Genomic DNA, 7,638 nt, shown 5'->3' on the forward strand with positions numbered 1-7,638 from the left:
GAAAGCACACATTTTATGGTTTCAAGAGTGTGCATGCATGTGTAAATGAAAAAATACAATATAAGTGCAATGACAAGAAAAAGAAAAGCTATACAAAAAAGGGATAATGCAAGCAACATAAGACACTAATATTTCAATATATTACTGATGTTTTCTGGTGACACATTTTGTTTTAGAGGCTCTTAAAAGCATGACATGGACTTTTAATTTAATTTGTAACTGCCATTGAGATGAATGAGAATCCTTACATTTCTTTCTAGATATTATAGACTTTAAGGTAAACAAACTATACCAAAATGTATTTAAAATACATTATTTCATACTAAGTGTATACTACAAAACCATTAACATATTTACTGACATAATGCTTGAGGCTTACTGATAAAAATATTATAATTAAACTTTATTTGGAGTACTTCTTTATTGCACAATACACATTTCTTAATATTAAGCCTCAAGTGTGTTTTGATATCACTAGTAGTAAAGATAGTATGATCTCTGTATAATATCAGTCTTTGAAATTCAAGATATTTAAAGTGTACCTAAAGTATAACAAAAGAAAATTAGTTGTTCCAATTTAGCAGACTTTAAGTATACAATTTAGTAGGTATACTAAAAGTACAATTGCAGGGTATTTATATTAAGTACATAATATGTACATGTGTCGATGTTTATGTTTATGTTAGCATAAAATAAATATATTTCAAATACATTTTGATATATTTATTTTTCACTAGGGTACTGCTCTTATTCTTCCATTCAGTCTCTTATACATTATCTCTCTCTCTCTCTCTCTCTCCTACCTTTTTCTTCAGATCTCTCTGACAGGATAGTTCATATCTTGGTGGGCAGAAAATATTCCGTGAATTAATTTCCTGTATGACCTCCATTCACCCCAATAAACCTCAGGTCTAAACTGGAGAGTTTAAAGCTCAATTTCCATTTTATCATCATTGCTAAAGTCTGCTGACTATAAGGGTCTTTACTTCCACAGGTTTAAAAGACCAACAGTTTTATTTTGAGGAAGGAGAACATTAGAGCTGATTTAAAATTTCCAATGAGATTATTAGCAAAAACCATCAAAGTGTGAGTTCAAAAGAAGGGGGCAACACTTTGATCTAGAGGGGAAATAGTGAAGGTAAAAATTATTAAGCTATGGTTTAATAAATCATATTCGTCATGATTCCAGGCACAAATCGATGAAGTGTGTTTGCCAGTATAATCTTTCATCTTTAATAGTCTGGCACCAACACACGTTCTCTATGAAGAACATTCTTGTCAATATAGGCTCTCTGAAAACTGTAAGAAAATGGTGCTTTGTTGTGGTTATTTCATGCAATAACAGAGTAAATGTTTCATATTACCAGCTATTAGTGGAATTCCGCCTTTCGAATTTCGAAGTGTGCTTTTTCTTTGGGCATTAAGTCTTGTAAAGACTGTGACATTAGATTATTTATGTTTTCCTTCATTATGTTGCTATTCAATTCAAATTCAAGAGCATTTTGATTTCCATCATTTGTTTTCTGATACAGAATAATGAAGTACTGGATATTTTTTCTGACTGGATTGTGAAATGTGTCTTTTTGACAGGTTGTCGGAGGGGAGGTGTCGTCTGCCGACATCAAGAGGAAAATACTTTTTTAAAGGGATAGTTAACCCAAAATTTTTTATTCTGTCATTAATTACTCTTCTCATGTTGTCCCAAACCCATAAGATTTTTGTTTATCTTTGGAATAATGAAGATCAAATGGAGATCTTTTTGATGAAATCGTTCTGTACTCTCCATATTAGATAGCTACACAACTACCCCTTTGACCCTTAAAAAAGTTAATAAAGAGATCGTAAAACTATAGTCCATATAAATTGAGTAGTTTAGTCCAAATTTTCTGAAGAGACACGATCACTTTATATGATGAACAGATTGAATTTAGGCTTTTATTCACATATAAAAATGTATCAGCGAAAACATAAACAGAAGCTCATAACCTGCTTGATGTGCAAGACCAAACCTCTTGCTGAAGCTTAAAGGACAAGTTCGGTATTTTACACTTAAAGCCCTGTTTTCAGATCGTTTCTGATGAAATACAATGGTTAAGATTGAAATTTGGACAAATGCTGCTGGCCCGAGAATTTTCGGTTTCTGTGGTAGGAAAGCATCTTTTGCAGCGATTTTTGTGTGAGCATATCAGTGAACACCCCTGACCACTCGGTGAGTTTCACGTCTTTGTAAACGAAAGTTTAATGCGTTTTAGGAAGGATTGTTCCAGTGCACCTATGCAACCATTGTGGAGGTGGGGGGGGGTGCTACCACAGAAACCAAAAATTCTCGGGCCAGCAGCATTTGTCCAAATTTTAATCTTAACCATTGTATTTCATCAGAAACGATCTGAAAACAGGGCTTTAAGTGTAACATACCGAACTTGTCCTTTAAACGTGTTGCGTAACACGAAAATGAACCTCAATCGTTCTTGCTGAAGCTCAAACGTGCTGCGTAACACGAGAATGAACCTCATTGGTTCTTTCTGAAGCTCAAACATGTTGCGTAACACGAGAATTAACCTCATTGGTTCTTTCTGAAGCTCAAACGTGTTGCGTAACACGAGAATGAACCTCATTGGTTCTTACTGAAGCTCAAACATGATGCGTAACACGAGAATGAACCTCAATCGTTCTTTCTGAAGCTCAAACGTGTTGCGTAACACGAGAATGAACCTCATTGGTTCTTACTGAAGCTCAAACATGATGCGTAACACGAGAATGAACCTCATTGGTTCTTTCTGAAGCTCAAACGTGTTGCGTAACACGAGAATGAACCTCATTGGTTCTTACTGAAGCTCAAACATGATGCGTAACACGAGAATGAACCTCATTGGTTCTTTCTGAAGCTCAAACGTGTTGCGTAACACGAGAATGAACCTCATTGGTTCTTGCTGAAGCTCAAATGTGCTGAGTAACACGAGAATGAACCTCAATCGTTCTTACTGAAGCTCAAACGTGCTGCGTAACACAAGAATGAACCTCATTGGTTCTTACTGAAGCTCAAACATGATGCGTAACACGAGAATGAACCTCATTGGTTCTTGCTGAAGCTCAAATGTGCTGAGTAACACGAGAATGAACCTCAATCGTTCTTACTGAAGCTCAAACGTGCTGCGTAACACAAGAATGAACCTCATTGGTTCTTACTGAAGCTCAAACATGATGCGTAACACGAGAATGAACCTCATTGGTTCTTACTGAAGCTCAAGAGAAGAGAAGAAGAAAGCTCTCAGATTACATCAAAAAGATCTTCATCTGTGTTCTGAAGGTGATTGAAAGTCTCACAGGTTTGAAACGGCATTAGGGTGAGTAATTAATGACAGATTTTTCATATCTGTGTGACAAAGTACAAACATTTAATTCTCTTAAATAATGTGTTCATTTTGATTTTATGACAAGTTTATTAAACTAATCAAGGTTATTAAAGTTAACTTAAACGAAAACCATAATTTTTTTTTTATATACAATAAATGTTAATTGAAATAAAATAAAATATAAAAAGATTAGCATATTTTATTTCAGCTAGTTGCTAAGGCAATATTTCTCATTTTCATTTAGTTTAACTTGACATACAAAAATAACTAAATCTACAACTAAAACTTAATTAATAAAAATTTATAAAAACTATATAAACATAAAAAACCTATAAGAACACACAAAACAATTACTAAAACTAACTTAAATTGTAATGAAAATGGGAAATAAACAAATAAAAACGAATTGAAAATATTCATAAAAATATATAATAGTATCTCAATGATACTACACTAACAGTTTCATGATGATTTTAATAGCGTATCTTATATAATATAGTTATCTACAATTTTGAAGATGATCATATAGTTTCTTTTAGAAAATGTAGTAATATGTAATTTGATGTATTCATCAAAAAGATGTATTCATTTATTATAAATATATATTCTCTCTCTGTGTGTGTGTGTGTGTGTGTGTGTGTGTGTGTGTGTGTGTGTGTGTGTGTGTGTGTGTGTGTGTGTGTGTGTGTGTGTGTGTGTGTGTGTGTGTGTGTGTGTGTGTGTGTGTGTGTGTGTGTGTGTGTGTGTGTGTGTGTGTGTGTGTGTGTGTGTGTGTGTGTGTGTGTGTGTGTGTGTGTGTGTGTGTATGTGTGTGTCATGTATTTCTGTGCTATATGTGATCATTAACACAGCACACCTTGAAAATGTTGACAGTCGCCTGAGAGAATCAGTCATAAATGATTACAGTGATTCAGATTCTGCTTGATCATGCAGGACTGACTGATATGAATCAGTGGGATTAGAGACACGCGTCTGTAGCTTCACCTTCGTTACAGTGCTATTAAAATATTTAGACTGAGAAAGATGATCATAATTTAGAGATTAATACAGTAAGTAATGCGCTCTGATTGACTTATTTGTAATGCCAGAATAATGTGTTTAAAGCAGAAGAAGTCTATGAGAGACATATAATAATGTTCAAGATATTTTAAAGATTAATTCTTTCAAATCAGTCATGCAATTTTTATTTCAAAACTAGTGTTATAATTGTCTTCAAAATCACAGGCATCAGCAGCTATCAGCAACAGTTAGCAAATATTCTTATTAACTATTAACAAAAAATAAAATAAACAGTACAGAAGTTTAAATTCAAAGGCATCAACCCTTTAGACAGGAGAAGAAAAAATAGGTATAAAATCACATTTATACCTAAAAATCACTTTCAATTTCTCACAGAGTAATAAAGTCACAGTTAATTTTCTCAAACAGAAAGATATTATAATGAATTGTGAAATTTAAACGGTTACAAATGCCTCTGGTCTGACTGAACAGTTTTTTATTTATTTTATGGCGGTTGCATGAAAGACTGAAGGATTCACAGGCAAAAGCATCACAGTATGCTTTTTTAATCCTCATCTTAAAGATTGCAAAAAACTTTTTGCATTCCCTTGGCCATGAAAGACAACTCAGTTATTAAAACAAGATGAAGTCGTCAATCCTCAACATCACTATCCAGCTTTAAACAGGTAAAAGTGCTCAAACCACCTCTCATTCAATGAAACATGCAACAATTATTTGGTTCTCTTGGAACAAGACAAGAGACACTGTGACCAGACTCTTTGTTCTGGCTTCGTTCCTACCTGAACTCACATCCCGTGGAGCAGAAAGTGTGGATGAAGTGTTCCTTGATGCATGCTGCAGAGCGTCTGACACTGAGGCTGTGGATCCTGCTGCAGCTCAGAGCTCACCCGTACTGCATTGCTTCTTAAAACAGACTGAGAGAGAAAGAGAGAGAGAGAGTGTGTGTAAGAGCACGAGTATTTGGAAATGGAAGTGAGGGACTCCCACTCCACATACTGTATACACTCACAGACAACATTTTCTGGTTGTGACCAATGTTTGAGCAAGTCTATCTGACTGTCTTGACGTCTGTCTGTCTGTCTATCCATCATTCTATCTGTCTATCCGTCAGTCTCTATCTATCCATCCATCCATCCATCCGTCCATCTGTCTGTCTACAGTATTTATCAAACTGTCCATCTATCTATCTATCTATCTATCTATCTATCTATCTATCTATCTATCTATCTATCTATCTATCTATCTATCTATCTATCTATCTATCTATCTATCTATCTATCTATCTATCTATCTACAGTATTTATCCATCTGTATGTATGTCTGTCTGACTGACTGTCTCTGTCTGTCTACTGCATTTATCAGTCAATCTATCTATCTATCTATCTATCTATCTATCTATCTATCTATCTATCTATCTATCTATCTATCTATCTATCTATCTATCTATCTATCTATCTGTCTGTCTACAGTATTTATCCATCTGTATATGTCTGTATGTCTATCTATCTGTCTGTCTGCCTGTCTGTCTGTATGTCTACAGTATCCATCTGTCTGTCTGACTGTCTGTCTGTGTGTGTGTCTATCTACAGCATTTATCCATCTGTCTGTCTGTCTGTCTGTCTGTCTACAGCATTTATCTATCTGTCTGTCTATCTACAGCATTTATCTATCTATCTGTCTACAGCATTTATCTAGCTGTCTGTCTGTCTGTCTACAGCATTTATGGCCTAGTGGTTAGGGAGTTGAACTGGTAACCCAAAGGTTTTACAGCATTTATCTAGCTGTCTGTCTGTCTACAGCATTTATCCATCTATTTGTCTGTCTACAGTATTTAGCCATCTGTCTGTCTGTCTACAGCATTTATCTATCTGTCTGTCTGTCTACAGCATTTATCTATCTATTTGTCTGTCTACAGTATTTAGCCATCTGTCTGTCTGTCTACAGCATTTATCTATCTATTTGTCTGTCTACAGTATTTAGCCATCTGTCTGTCTGTCTACAGCATTTATCTATCTGTCTGTCTGTCTACAGCATGTATCTATCTGTCTGTCTGTCTACAGCATGTATCTATCTGTCTGTCTGTCTTCAGCATTTATCTATCTGTCTGTCTGTCTTCAGCATTTATCTAGCTGTCTGTCTGTCTACATCATTTATCTATCTGTCTGTCTGTCTTCAGCATTTATCTAGCTGTCTGTCTGTCTTCAGCATTTATCTAGCTGTCTGTCTGTCTACAGCATTTATCTAGCTGTCTGTCAGTCTACATCATTTATCTAGCTGTCTGTCTGTCTTCAGCATTTATCTAGCTGTCTGTCTGTCTGTCTTCAGCATTTATCTAGCTGTCTGTCTGTCTACACTACAGCATTTATCTAGCTGTCTGTCTGTCTTAAGCATTTATCTAGCTGTCTGTCTGTCTTCAGCATTTATCTATCTGTCTGTCTGTCTACAGCATTTATCTAGCTGTCTGTCTGTCTACAGCATTTATCTATCTGTCTGTCTGTCTACAGCATTTATCTAGCTGTCTGTCTGTCTTCAGCATTTATCTAGCTGTCTGTCTGTCTTCAGCATTTATCTATCTGTCTGTCTGTCTACAGCATTTATCTAGCTGTCTGTCTGTCTACAGCATTTATCTAGCTGTCTGTCTGTCTTAAGCATTTATCTAGCTGTCTGTCTGTCTTCAGCATTTATCTATCTGTCTGTCTGTCTACAGCATTTATCTATCTGTCTGTCTGTCTACAGCATTTATCTAGCTGTCTGTCTGTCTACAGCATTTATCTATCTGTCTGTCTGTCTACAGCATTTATCTAGCTGTCTGTCTGTCTACAGCATTTATCTAGCTGTCTGTCTGTACATCATTTATCTAGCTGTCTGTCTCTCTTCAGCATTTATCTAGCTGTCTGTCTGTCTACAGCATTTATCTATCTGTCTGTCTACAGCATTTATCTAGCTGTCTGTCTGTCTTCAGCATTTATCTAGCTGTCTGTCTGTCTTCAGCATTTATCTATCTGTATGTCTGTCTACAGCATTTATCTAGCTGTCTGTCTGTCTACAGCATTTATCTAGCTGTCTGTCTGTCTACATCATTTATCTAGCTGTCTGTCTGTCTTCAGCATTTATCTAGCTGTCTGTCTGTCTATAGCATTTATCTAGCTGTCTGTCTGTCTTCAGCATTTATCTAGCTGTCTGTCTGTCTGTCTACAGCATTTATCTAGCTGTCTGTCTGTCTACAGCATTTATCTAGCTGTCTGTCTCTCTTAAGCATTTATCT

General features: G+C 35.6%; 1 protein-coding gene across 1 annotated transcript in view; it reads right to left on the reverse strand.

The window, feature by feature from the left end:
- The window catches only part of ctxnd1 (cortexin domain containing 1), a 35,634-nt gene extending 30,287 nt beyond the window's left edge, over nucleotides 1-5,347 (reverse strand). The window contains exon 1 of the mRNA XM_082155232.1: nucleotides 5,153-5,347. The gene's annotated coding sequence lies outside the window, so the exon portion shown is untranslated. The remainder of the gene's footprint in view (nucleotides 1-5,152) is intronic.
- Nucleotides 5,348-7,638: the final 2,291 nt, after the last annotated feature.

Source organism: Leuciscus leuciscus, assembly GCF_965113295.1.
Source record: "Leuciscus leuciscus genome assembly, chromosome: 2".
In the NCBI taxonomy this organism is placed as follows: domain Eukaryota; kingdom Metazoa; phylum Chordata; class Actinopteri; order Cypriniformes; family Leuciscidae; genus Leuciscus; species Leuciscus leuciscus.